Here is a 14,785-nt window from a genome sequence, read left to right as displayed (position 1 = left end):
GTGGATACTATTTGAGAAATTAAGCTGGTTTTCGGTGAAAAGTTTAACGGCTGATGAGAGATTATGGGGTATTTCTGTCGCTTTAAGGACTTCACACAGAGCGGGACGTCCTGCAGTGCTTCCAGGCGCCGTCGTCGGCCTGTTTCGACCGGAAAACATCCTAATTTAAGGCTTAATTCACCCAGGACGTCGTGAGAGAACAGAGAAGATTCAGAAGAGGCCAGCATGGGGACTTTATGCGGACATTCCACTGTTTAAGGACATTTTTAATGAAAGACGTGCGCGCAAATTCGCCGAGTCGTTTCCGTGACAACTCGGCAAATCTGTGTGCGCCGTGACAGGAAAAACACCTTCGTGTTGAAAACCATTTGTAAAATTCAGGCGGCTTTTGATGGCTTTCAACAAGTGAGTAACTGAGAAATTGTTTAACAGCTTGGGCATGTTCCAGCTTGCCCGTTAAGGTTTCCAACGGAGGTGTTTTTCCTGTCGCGACCCCCCGCGGTCGGGTCCGGCCCGACATGCGACTCTGCCCGCACGTTCTTTCATTACAAAATGTCCGTTAACAATGGAATGTCCGAATAAACTCCTCATGCCGACTTCTTCTGAACGTTCTCTGTTCTCTGACGACTTCCTGGGTCAACAGAGCCTGAAATGTGGCCGTTTTCAACTTGAAACGGCGAGACGCTGCCGCCTCAAAGCGCAGATCACCGTCAGGCGCCGTGGGCCGTCCTTAAAGCGACACTGCCAGACCAAAATCTCTCATCAGCCATTAAAATTTTTACCGAAAACCAGCTGAATTTATCGAATGGTGTCCACTCAGTTGTGCCTTAGAGTTTTGAAAAAATTTTGATCAAACAAAGCAGCAGTCTCTGAGCCATTACTAAACAATGAAAAAAACGACGAGAGGGTGGGCGACTCCTCACTCAAAGACTGCCCACAGCTGAATGACGTAACCGACAGGCGTGAAAAAAACTCTCGCATGCCCACGAGGGTTCAAGCATGTCTGATGTAATCACACATGATTCAAATCCATATGGTTTTTGAAAAAAATAATAAGGTCGGATACTTTTCTAATAGACCTCGTGTGTGTGTATATATGTGTGGACCTGTGAATTTTGTATCCGGTATGTATATGTAACGGAGGCAAGCAGGAGTTACAAATCCTGCAAGATGTCTGATGAGATGTGTATTATATTATTATTAAATTTCACACACATCCCTGGGTGTGATGAACCAAGCCTCTTTAGATCAGATAGCTCTGCTTGGCTGCAAACCCTCGCTGTGACATGCATCTGCTAAATCTGAGTCCGCAGAAGGCTGCGATTTGTCAGTTGTACATTTTCACTCCTTCCTCTCCCATCATATTGTAATTTGCAGTACACCCACTGATTCCATTTTGATCATGGATCATATACATTTGGCAGAAAAGTCTGCAAATATGACCAACTTACAACATGGAGTTGGAAATGTAACCATCAGGTGTTAAAGTAGCTGTATTTTTATTATTTTTTTTTAATTTGTACAATATGACATCTGAGTTGGTGGGCCAATTGGCAGAGCAGTCTTGTTTGAGGATGGGCGCTAAAGGGGTAAAATAAGATGCAAATGATGTAATTTCTCTGCTTCTGGTGACAAAAACACAACATTTTGTCTGAGTTTTTGGGCAAAATACATGCAAACAAAGTGAAAATGCAAAGAAAAAGTGATGATGCAGTGGAAAGTAGATATGTGTTGCGGTTTGTTTATGACCCAGAGCACAAACATATCGAGGCGGTTTTGCAGGCGAGAGAACGTAGCTATTCTGGTTAGCTGTGTAGGCTAACACTTACCGACACAACGTCTCCCATTTGCCTTGTCTTCCATTCTCAAGTGGGAACTCCCCCGAAAAACACTTTTTGCGACTGCTTCGGTGATTGCAGCCAAAAACAAAACCGTAGCCTACACTAGGGCTGAAAGAATTAGTCGAGGAACTTAAATAATTTGATTACAAAAAATGCTTGAGGCAAATTCTGTGCCTGGAAGCTCTGTTTAACATTGTTGCACATATGCCAGGTCTGTGTGTGGCGCTGTAACTTTCCCACAAAAAAAAAAACAGAAGAATACTAGACCATGCGCATAAGCTGTGTAAGAACCAATCAAGATAGCACCAAATGCTACAGCTTTCCAACGCGACACACAGAGTAAAATAAAGCCTTTTAAGAGGAAGACTGTCCACGCTGATCATCTGTAATTGCTTACTGGGTATTTAAAGCGAAGCAGTGTGTTTGTCTATTTTTAAAAACACACAGTTTGTTCCACTGGCTGCTCTCAGCTCTACATGGGCAGTGACTATTGACCTGGAGGCCGGGTATGCACAGTTTGCTATTCGGCCGGCTGCTGTCTCTCTCTGTTTACGGAAGCATATTGTATTCACTCGATTAAAAAAAATCGACCGCTGATCTTGTAATTACGAGATCAGGCTATTTTATTTTTATTTATTTATTTGTGTCTGTGTGTGTGTGTAATTGCTTCCGTACAATGGGCTTCCGTACTTCCAGTTCCTCAGTAAAGACAAGCGTGAGAATTCCTGAGTCATAATCGAAAATCGGCCAGTTTGTAACCTCCGACACTGAACTTTGATCACACACTATGTGCACACAAAGGGTGGATTTTCCCCTAAACTGTTCCTGGATGAATGAAACTCCTCCAGCGAGACGGGGCACCCAGACTGGTGTGTGCCCGGCGAGGAGTGAGCCCTGCTTTGTCCCTCAGTGGTTGGTGGGTCTGTGTGAGTGAAAGCTGGAAATGTGGAGGGGAGCGAGATTCGTCTCATTTTGGTGAGATGCCCTGTGCTCTTCCCTGGACATTCATTCAGGAGCACCTTAGGGGAAAATCCACACTTTGTGTTGATTAGTGTGTTATCATCGGCTAACCTCAGCCCACTTCTTTACTGAGGGAGTGGAAGTACGGAAGTATGTATATAAAACAATTTAGCCACTGATCTTTTTTTTGTAATTACGAGACCCTGATCTCATAATTACAAGAAAAGATCAGTGGTAATTATGAGATCAGTGGTCAAAATGTATTTATTTATTTTTTTAATCCAGTGAATGGAATACGCTTCTATACATGTTCAATCTCCATCTGAAATGCATCTGCAGAAGTGCAGAGAAAGAGGGATTATAAACAACAATAAAAAAATTCAAGCAAGGACCCAGTCCACCAACCTTAAAAAAAATAAATAAATAAATGAATAAATAAATAAAAAATTAGGACACAACATCCATGATTTCCAAAAACAATTTGAAATGTGGACTCATCAGACCACAGCACACTTTTCCAATTTGCGTCTGTCCATTTCGAATGAGCTCAATCCCAGAGAAGGTGGCGGCATTTCTGGATGTTGTTGATGTATGGTTTTCGCTGTGCATGGTAAAGTTTTAACTTGAATTTGTAGATGTAGTGACGAACTGTGTTAACTGACAATGGTTTTCTGAAGTGTTTCTGAACCCACGCGGTAAGATCCTTTACACAATGATGTCGGTTTTTAATGCAGTGCTGCCTGAGGGATCGAAGGTCACGGGCATTCAACGTTGGTTCTCGGCCTTGCTGCTTACGTGTCGAAAGTTCTCCAGATTCTCTGAATCATCTGATTATATTATGGACTGTAGATGATGGAATCCCTAAATTCCTTGCAATTGAAGATTGAGAAACATTGTTCTTAAACTTTTGGACTATTTTTTCATGCAGTTCTTCACAAAGTGGTGATTCTCATCCCATCTTTGCTTGTAAACGGCTGAGACTTGTGGAGATGCTCCTTTTATACCCAATCATGACTCTCACCTGTTTCCAATTAGGTGGTGTTTGAACATTCATCAACTTTCCCAGTCTTTTGTTGCCCCGTCCCAACTTTTTTGAAACATGTTGCAGGCATCCATTTCAAAATGAGCAAATATTTGGACAAAAACAAAGTTGATCAGTTTGTACATTAAATATCTTACCTTTGTGGTGTATTTTACACAACGTTCCAACTTCATTGGAATTGGGGTTGTATAGATCTGATCACATTGGGGCCAGACAGCGAGGTCTGATCGCACACAGCACGGGGAGGTTCATGTCAACTGATCGCAGCACACTGACAGCTGGATGACAGCTCAGTGCACACACAGTTATATAAATAATTACGTCTCCTTCTCTGGGCCCGAGCTCATTTGAAATCGAGAGACACAAAATGCAAAAGTGTGCTGTGTTCTGATGAGTCCACATTTCAAATTGTTTTTGGAAATCATGGATGTCGTGTCCTCCGGACAAAAGAGGAAAAAGACCATCCAGATTGTTACCAGTGCAAAGTTCAAAAGCCAGCATCCGTGATGGTATGGGGGTGTGTTAGTGCCCATGGCATGGGCAACTTCCACATAGGTGATGGCACCATCAATGCTGTAAGGTACATCCAGGTTTTGGAGCAACACGTGCTGCCATCCAAACAACATCTTTTTCAGGGGTGTCCCTGCTTATTTCAGCAAGACAATGCCAAGCCACATTCTGCACGTGTTACAACAGCGTGGCTTCGTAGTAAAAGAGAGCGGGTATTAGGGGTGTAACGATACACATAAATCACGTTTCGGTATGTACCTCAGTTCTGAGGTCACGGTTCGGTTAATTTTCGGTACACTATGGGAACAAAATGCAAACCTAAATTTGCTTGTTGTTTAACCCAACAGTTTATTGTAACATTATACAAACAGGAAAATAAAATAATTGCAAAGTGCTGCCTGGTAATAATAAGTTAAATAAAATGTACTCAAATAAATGACACACGTATGAAATATTATAAAAAATACATTCCTAGTAAACAGCTTTTCACAAAACCTTTCCACAAGTAAAGCGCAGCACAAGAGTAGTGGCCCAGTCACATGGCACTTAACGAAGGGCAACGAAGCCCTGACGAAACAAGAAATCTGGACTTTCGTTGGCATCGTTTAACCTTCGCGCAGCTTCGTTCCTGCAGCTGGCGCTTCATCGGGATTTTTAAACTGTTGAAAAATTTGAACGAAGGACAACGAAAACCTCAATTCATCTGGGTTTCGTTTTGCTGTCATTCTTGATGTTTTTTAATCATTTGTTTAGTTTTTGTAACGTTATTGTTTAATTTGACTTCGTTGGAGTAGCTAAATGTTTTCACACAGTGCAGAAGCTGGTTTGTGAGTGCTGCTGCTGCGTTCATGTACCGTCGGAAATTACAGGGCAAACTCAGCCTGCTTGCTTGGATTTTTTTTTTTTTATCTGTGTGGGGGTCAGCTTCAATGGGCTCAGGCACCTTACATAGGCCAGAATTAATCTTTTGTGTGGATACAATTAATTATTCTGCCACAAGCAACTGTTGAATTTGAAACAACAAAAAGTTGTGTAATTTCCAACGGTACTTGAATGCAGCATTAGCAGCAGTGCAGCAGCTGCTGCGTGCGCTTATTATTTTGTATTAAATATAACAATATGAGTGTAGGAATGACAATCCAGTCCTTCTGTACATGTGGCAACGGTTAGATAATTAAAACGATTATATAAAGAGCTGTTCTGGAAGGCAGAATTCACGTTGTGGATGAGTGATCAGCTGGTGGAAACAACCGCACGAGTCAATGCGCGCGTTCACACGCACTAATTAATTTACTGCTCTGATATATTCAGTCATCTTTACACTTATATTTATTCTCCCTTTTGACAGTTTTCTGTTATAAATCAGTATATATGGCTTAGTAACGTGATACTGTGATACAGCAGTGACCACAGTGCACTTTTTTATTTTATTAATTTTTTTTTTAATTGGAGCCAGATGGAGCGTGCAGCGTGTCAACAGACAGTGAGGATTCTGATGATGATGATGGAAATGATCCCTCGTTTGTTCTGGACGAGGAACCAAAGCATGTGGTCCCACCAACGTGCACACAGATCTCCACAGCTTCTGTTTGCAGTTTCTCCAGGACTCGGTGCTATAAGCTCTGTCCCAGCGCTGAGTCCTGGAACTCAGAGATGCAGACACACACTGCTCCAGCTGTGGCTCCAGGCACGTTTCGTTAAAGTGTCGAGATCGTGAGCTTCGGTTTTGTTAAGTTCCTTTTTCGTCCCTTTTGCGCTCTTGCTTCGCAGACTGTTCGGTGATAAAGCTCATTCGTCCACCTTTTCTCAACAAATTTTGACTTTTTTTTTACTTTTTCCCTTCGTTCAGGAATCGTCATGTGCCGTGTGACTGGGCCATAAAGTAAAGAGAAGCATGAAGCCCTGTTCAATTTTATTCAACCTTCATATTTTTTGCCAGAAAAATTAATTTGTCCAAAACTGTCACACTCTGTAAGGGATTTTTAAAGATAATTAATGATAAAGAATCCCTTTACTTTTGTGCAATTTTATTTTCTATCTTTTTCTATTAAGTGTTCGTGCCCCCTGTCCGGTCAGCGCACAGACCAAGGTGTCACTCTGTGAACACAGGAGAGGCGCCTCGCCTGCGGGGGGGGGGGGGGGGGGGGTGTAAACCACACGCATGCCATGTGTTGGCAAGAGCGGGCGAAACACACGCACTTGTTGTGGGGGGAGCCAATACTCTGGCACAAATGTACTTGGCAACTTCACAGTCGTGGGTGCACTTAGACAAATTTCACCGCCAGCTTGAAAGTGATCATCTGCTGACTGTTTTGACACATTTCTGACACATTTTCTAAGTGCCAAGTGAGCGGTGTTAGATGTTCGTGTATGTCACCTGGAATTTGGCCGACACCTGCCGCGAGAGGGATTGAATGGGCTCTCACAGGGCACGCTCTGTCTTTCAGCCGCTGGTGTGCACAAATAATTGTAGCAACAGGTGTACGAGGTGTTGGAGGCAGCTCCGATTTTACATGATTGTATACAATTCCTGTTTCATGCGCTATTCTGCAACATTCGTACTATGTGTGAAGGGGCCCTAAACAATGGCTAGCGAGGATGGTGATAGCATTGATTTCGTGAGTTCATGAGCAATTATGATGACATATTCTTCCAAGTTGAGAGGGTTATCTAGAGGAGGTGTAGCACCTGTGATTGACTTCTGCCGTGCCCCAATGTTGTCTTGTTGTCCATACTTCACGAGATTTATTCATATTGTGCCCTGAACTGGAATTCTGCTGAAAGTGACCTCTAACATGAGTCACGGACTGTGAGATGGCACGAGATTCACAACAGTGAATACCCGTCATGGTAATATAATCAAAAACACATTTCTGTTGTATGAACAGAAGACATTTGTTGCATGCTGGTTTAAATACTGAGGAATTTTAACATTTGCAAACTTTGATTATTTAAGTTTTTCATCAAGGTTTCCACTTTTAAGGAGTGGATTTGAAACTGAGAATACTTATTAAAGGGATCATGTTGTGCAAAACAGGTTTTTAATCTACTTTTTACATTTTTATTTGTTGGTGGTTTAATGATTAATATCTCTAAAGTCTGAATATTTTCACACACATTCAGTCATTTTTCTGAATCTGTTTAGTACTTTTCAAGATTTCGGGGGTAGGGATTCCCAGACATACACTTTTCCTGCTATTACTATCATTTATGCCTCACACAGCTTGAGACCTCTGTGACATATGAGATAGAAATACCCCTCCCCTAATCGATGTCCCAACTAGGGATGGGTATTGATAAGATTTTATCTATCAATACCATTATTGATCTGATAACTTATCGATTCCCTTATCAATGCCTCCTGTGAATTTTCTGTGTACTAAAAGTAGGCTTTACAGGTTTTCTATGTCAGCAACATTTTATTGAGTCTTAAAGTAAATAAATATGAAATTGGTCACTGGAGCCTTGATCTCTGGATGTAAATAGAAATAAACAAAATCTGTAGTTTTTGTCTAAAGCATTTCCTTTCAGACATTAATGGCATTATTGTCTCTCCATACTTCTGAACTCAGATGGCTGCTGGAGCCTGCAGCCATACGGTCTTGGGCTGCTGCACATCAGCGCAGGAAGTCTCATTTTGGGAGGGAAAAAAACATTTTGATTGATTGCAGTTTATTGGTTGTATTACAACATTTCTTTCACACAACAAGACAGGAGTCCCAGTTAGTCACTTTAATCGGCACAAAAGTGACTCACGATTGACATATTTTAATGGCTTTGAGAGGGGTTAAGAAGCAGAGTTGCCGCTTCTGAAGAGGAGCGAAACAAAGAACCAACAAGGCAGCAGATAGGAGCACTGCTTCATTGCTTCAAGGTTCAAAGCAGATCCAAGCTGCAGAAACAATTTATTACAGACCTGCTGCAGGGTCTGTAATCAATGTAGATCATTTTCACGACAAGCACCATCAAAAACAACGGCCGCTCTGAAGGACAGATAAGGGCATCGTTAAGCAAAAAGGCTATTGATGTCGGTGGATCGACTCATTTCTTAATGATACCTGAAAAGAACCGGTTCCCGATTCCCAACACATTACCACTGTATTCAGATATTGTGGGGGGGAGAACAATGCATTTAACACTAAGGATGGTCTGTAGGTTTAGTTTGTTTTTCATTCTTATGGCCTCCTTCACTTGTATCACCACCTCTTTGGAGGTTCTGTTCAAAGTTCCATTTAACAGTCACCACATGCAAATTCAACCCTTTCATCTGCTTGATTTTCCATGGAGTAATGAGTCAGCAGGCCACACTTGGTTGTGAAACTGTTGTTCAATTGCTGAGTTACTTATGGCTTAACAAAATTGAAGGACTATAAAAGGCTGTAATTTCTAATTGATTAAAGCAATGTTTTGTTAAGTTTCTTGAATTATAGCTGAAAGTTCACACTGCAACCACATCTTGATTGGTTTATTTAGAATTTGTTGTGGTTGAGTAGAGGCAAAAATACAAAATTGTCACTGTCCAAATTATGGATGGGTATTGATAAGATTTTATCTATCGATGCCATTATCGATTCTGCTTATCGATCTAATTCCTTATCGATTCCCTTATCGATACCTCTTGTGAATTTTGTACTAAAAGTAGATGTATTTCATTGAGTCTTAAAGTAAATATGAAATTGGTCACTGTATCCTTGATCTCTGGACATAAATAAAAATAAACAAAACGGTGTTTTGCTTTGAAGTTATTAATTCCGACTGGATTCTATCGTTCTAACTTGATTCGGCAGAGAGCCACGCAGCATTTGGAGCTGTGTGAACAGAACGGAGGACGATTCTTGTTTCTTTCTCTCAACAAGACAGGAGTCCCAGTTAGTAACTTTAATCCACACAAAAGTGACTCACGATTTCACATATTCAGGGATGAAAGTGGTGAAAAAACAAAAAAGCTGAAACCCAGAATTACCCCCAACACCACCTGCACGAAAATGTTTGAATTCTAGAAGCTCTGAAATGCAATCTGGGACTATTCCAGACAATAAACTGCAGTGAGTGCAGCATCCATTTTGGTGAGGAAAAAAAAAACAACCCACGTTTCCTTATTCAAATTCATTTCAGTTGTTTTCTGCTCTTACTAGGATGCAGCATTTTTCTAGTTTGGCAGATAGTTCTGGAGGAAATCACTGAAGAAATTAACACATTGAAAATATGGTTTGACCGAAACAAACTGTCATTAAACTTAAATAAGACAGGGATGAAATGGAGGTGTAAGAGTCACTAGGTGTTCACAGGAAACACTTATTTATTTCTGTATGTATGTATGTATTTATTTATGTATGTTCATTGTTAGTTGGTTTTATATTTTTTCTGTTGTGTTTTTATTCAGGTTCTTCTTGTCTCTCTCTCTAAAATTGTATATAATCATTAGATTAGTTATTATTACTATTATTGTTGTGCTTGCTATTATTATTAATATATAAACAAAATAAATGTAAAAAAACATTACAATTTGTAATACATTTGACTCTTTTATGACAACAAACGCTTGACAGCTGCAACTGCTTAATGCTAATTTTAACATTGAAAATGCCATAGACATGCTAACGTGTTAGCATCTGTCCTTTTTTTGTTATAAAATACATCTGTCAGCTGTTTCAGAAGACCATAACAGGTCGGTTTAACATAAAAAAGGTAAATAATACTCACAGCCATATGCTCTTTATGGTTTTAGCGGGGGAAAGCGAAAGAAAAAAAATTAATCAACGAAGCAATCACTGCTTCGATTGGTTCAAGGTGCAAAACAAAGCCGCGCTGCAGAAAAGTTGATTACAGACCCGCTGCAGGGTCTGTAATCAATCTAGAGAAATTATAATTTTCCTGACAAACACCCCCAAAAACAACGGCCACTCTGAAGGACCGATAAGGGAATCGTTAAGTAAAAAGGTTATTGATGTCGGTGGATTGAATCATTTCTTAACGATACCCGAAAGGAACTGGTTCTCGATACCCATCCCTAGTCCAAATATTTGTGTACTCAATTTTTAACATGGTGATTTGATGATCTCAATCAAGTCACGTTGGTCACAAGTCTGTGATTGACTGTGGAGGTCTTATGCACTGGGGATGAATATTATTTATTTTTAATAGCTTACACGGACATACAGTATAATGTTAATAACAAGCTACATCTTTCAACATTGGCCTTGACATTTGCACAAATTTGATCCGCGCATTGGCACACAATCTGCCGTGCCAGAGAGTAAACTTGTTGTAAACCATGCGCGGATACGTGCAAGTGCATAAAGAAAATTTTGAAATGTTCAAAATCTCTGGCACACATTAATTTTGTGAACAACACGTGAACAACAATTCAAAAACACTGTGTGCCACTGCGCGTCATTGCTGCAGCGCATCACAGCACAGCTCATCTGAATGATTATGATGAGATGTTAAATCTATAATAAACATAATTTTACAGATACTTAGAAGAAGGAATGAAAATGCAACTGTTTTACCAAGCCATTGCAATATAAACTTAACAAATAATTACCTTTTGAGGCGATTCCAAATGCGTTCTCCATGCCATAAAGCACATGAAAACAGCTGCAGCTGTAACAAATTCCTCTGTGATTCTGGAGCGATTAGAGGTGGTTTCATCAGCCAAGTTCTGACAGCAAATGATTAATCCACGACCAAATAATTATTTTATATAATACAGTGTCCAGTGGCACAAAGCGCAGCATCCAGCGGAACCGGAACACAGTGGGTCGCTTTGGCACGACGAATCAGTGCAGGAGTTAATTGCGTGCAAGTGTCAAGGTTCCTTAAGCAACAGAGTGAGTAAATGGTCGTGGTTGAACAAGCTGGAGAAAGCTTGGCATTAGTTTGAACACGGCGGTGAATCGGAAAAATAAAATACTTTCTGATTGCTTCAAGCTGGCTACATTTGAAAACACAAACATGGTGAGCAGAGGATTTTGTGTGAACCCCGTACAGTTGTTGACAACTGTACAGGAGATGATTTTTCTTTTCTCCACCAACGAAGTTGCATGGAGGTTATGTTTTCATCCTTGTTTGTATGTTTAAACAGCCTGGAACCCACCATTCATATATCACGAATGTTTTTTTTTTTTACAGTGGATTCATCTTATGATAGGCAAGAACTGATCCAATCTTTAAGGTCAAAGGTCAGCCTCAGGAAAAATCTTGGAAAATCCTTATCCTTTAATATTGAATGATTGTTCAAAAAATCTGAACTCTGTCAAAACAGATCAGATTTCTTTCATATTACAGCATTATGAAGGATGTATTCTTTATTGGCTGACAAAGTTTGATCCAGCTTACAGATTTTGTGGCAATTGAAAACCCATTTAATGTATATTTTACATTATATCTTAATCAAACATGCCCCAATCACTCTCATATTTAAAAGTGAGGTGCAGACTGGCACTCACTGTTGCCTGATAGTTTGATCTGTATTGTGGATTTTGTGGACATTTAATATTGAAAAGCCCACTTGGTGTACATTTTGCATTATGTCTCAATCAAAAGTGCTTCAATCACTCTCATGCGTGGGTTTCCTTCGGGTCCTCCGGTTTCCTCCCACATTTAAAGACACCCAGGTTAAGTGAATTGGAAACTTTATAATTGTCCAGGTCTCCCTTGCAAAACAGGTCTCGATCTCAATGGTCGAGAATTTAACCTGGTTAAATAAAGGTTAAACCAATTTTTCTGTTATGGATTTACCTATGCCTGATTCAAGTGCGTGAACTAAATACATACTCCTAACATTTGATCACATCTAATTTAGCTTATGAAAAGCCACTTATAACAGGACGTTGACCTTGAAAATTTTTTCCAAGGTAAAAATTTGTGGAATAGGATACCGCAGTCTCGTTTGAACCCTGAGTGATATTGCGGGATTTGACCACTTAGGGGGACCTCAGCTCCGTTGCGCAGTATATGCACAGCATAACTTCACATGGATAAATGGTGTACGAGGTCTGTCCGAAAAGTAACGGACCTTTTTATTTTTTTCAAAAACTATATGGATTTGAATCATGTGCGCTTGCATCAGCCAAGCTTGAAACTTCGTGCGCATGCGTGAGTTTTTTTTCACGCCTGTCGGTTGCGTCATTCGCCTGTGGGCGGGCTTTGAGTGAGCACTTGTCCAGCCCCCTCGTCGGATTTTCATTGTCAGGGAAATGGCTGAGCGACTGCCGCTTTGCCATGAGCGGCTCCGTCCCGATGCGCGAATTCCTCCGCACGGCTTTCATTACAAAATCTCCTGTAACAGTGGAATGTGCCGCAAAAGTGCTGATGTCCACATTTTCTGCAATTTCTCTGGTAGTCACATGACGTCCCGGATCAACATAGCCTTCACTTTGGAAATGATCTGGTCGTTTCAGCCTGTTGATGGCCGCTCGGAGCGCGGCGCGCCCTCTGCCTGTTTTGGGCCGTCTTTAATCCGGTTGTAATGGTCCTTAATCTGTGTGACGCCGATAGAATCTTCACCTAAAGCCATCTGAATTTTCCGAATGGTTTCCACCTGGCTGTCTCACACAGTTTCTGAAAAAATTTTCATGGAGCAAAGCGGCAGTCGCTCAGCCATTTCCCTGACACTGAAAATCCGACGAGGGGGCTGGACCAGTGCTCACTCAAAGCCTGCCCACAGGCGAATGACGCAACCGACAGGCGTGAAAAAACTCACGCATGTGCATGAAGGTTCAAGCTTGGCTGATGCAAGCGCACATGAAATCCATATAGTTTTTGAAAAAAATAAAAAGGTCCTTTACTTTTCGGACAGACCTCGTACTGTGTTGTTTTCCGCTGCAATCACCGAAGCAGTTGCGAAATGTATTTTATTTATTTATTTTTTTTGGTTCCCAGCGGAGAAGGAAAGAGGAAGCAAGTGGGAGATGTTGTCAGTAAGTGTTAGCCTCCACAGCTAACCAGAGTAGCTCCATTCGCTCGCCTGCAAAACCGTCTCGACACGTTTGTACTTCAGATCATAAACAAACTACAACACATATCCACTTTCCCACTTAATTGTCACTTTCATTTTCACTTTGTTTGCGTGTGATTTGCCCAAAAACCCATTGAAAATGTTGCTGTTGGTCCCCCAGAAGTAGAGAAATTACATCATATGTGTCATATTTTACCCCTTCAGCGCCCGCCATCAAACGAGACTGCGGTACCCAATTGGAAATTTGTGTTAGCGGAGGTTTGTACTCTGAGCGTGGTGCTCTAGTTTTTTTTTTTCCCCATAACTTCTTACTTTAAGATGTTTTAAGCCATAAAGTTCTGTAAACTTGGGGACGTGGTTGCTTTGAGTGACAGTAACCAAGTCTAGCGTCTCCACTTCTCATAGCAACCTTAGCTCAGAGGCCGGCTGATGTGGGTGGTATTGGAGGGTTGTCTGTTTTGAATATTTTATTACAAATACCTGGAATAATACAGATTGTTGTGTGGTGAAATGTCCTAATGCAGAGGCCTCAAACTCATTCCAGAAAGGGCTGTGAGGGCGCAGGTTTTCTTTGCGACCAGTCACTCCACCAGGTGATTTCATTGATTGACATCACTTTGAACAGATGAAATCACCTGGTGGAATGGGTGGTTGCAAAGAAAACCTGCACCCTTTTGGCCATTTCTGGAATCAGTTTGAGATCTCTGTCCTAATGGATCATCTAAGACACCTCTGTTGCAATATTCATGTTGTGTGAATTCTCATTCTTATCCAATTCTCATTGGATTTTATGCTGCATGTTAACAGCGTTGGCTCTTTTAGCAGCTGTTGGCAGCTTCTTCCATTGGGTCCACTTAATGCATGATTACTGAGAAAATAAGCGGCTCTTAACTTTTAATGTCCACACCAAAGTAAACCATTAGAACCACCGTGCAGTGCTCAAATACATGATTTAATAAACACCCCAACCCAGGTTAGGTGGTTCAGACTCAGAGGGGTGTGTTCAGGCATCTTTCATCACACACGGAGCCTTCCATGCACCAACCCTTTATGCATTAATGAGTTCTTCATACCGCTACTGTGAACATGGCAGCGCCCAGTCAACGACCTGGATATGGGTTTCATATCAGCTTTTCCAGTTCTCTATAGAAAACCTATGGGTGATGTCATGCAGGCATTGTGTATATATAGTGTCTGGTTGTAACTATAGTACTTTTAATATTGCTTTTAAATAAAGGAATGTTTTAAATTATAGCAATTTTTATATGTCAGAAAATAATTTATTATTATTTGAAGGGACTATGAAAGAAGTACACTGAAATTTTGACGTCCTTTATCGACTGACAAATTTTGGTCCGGATCTGATCCAGATACAGATTTTGTGGCCATTTAAAACCCCATTTAATGTATGTTTGCACCTTATCTTTTGTTGTACGACTATAAAGAATCTATATCTGTTGAGTTTGAGCC

At 40.9% G+C, this 14,785-nt stretch overlaps 1 protein-coding gene across 3 annotated transcripts in view; it reads left to right on the top strand.

The window, feature by feature from the left end:
* lpp (LIM domain containing preferred translocation partner in lipoma) overlaps positions 1-14,785 on the top strand; it is a 489,494-nt gene that overhangs the window by 5,167 nt on the left and 469,542 nt on the right. The gene's annotated exons all lie outside the window — the stretch shown is intronic.

Source organism: Thalassophryne amazonica, chromosome 10 (genome assembly GCF_902500255.1).
Source record: "Thalassophryne amazonica chromosome 10, fThaAma1.1, whole genome shotgun sequence".
Lineage (NCBI taxonomy): Eukaryota > Metazoa > Chordata > Actinopteri > Batrachoidiformes > Batrachoididae > Thalassophryne > Thalassophryne amazonica.
Note: the sequence above shows the minus strand (reverse complement) of the source record. Positions and strands in the feature narration are given on the sequence as shown.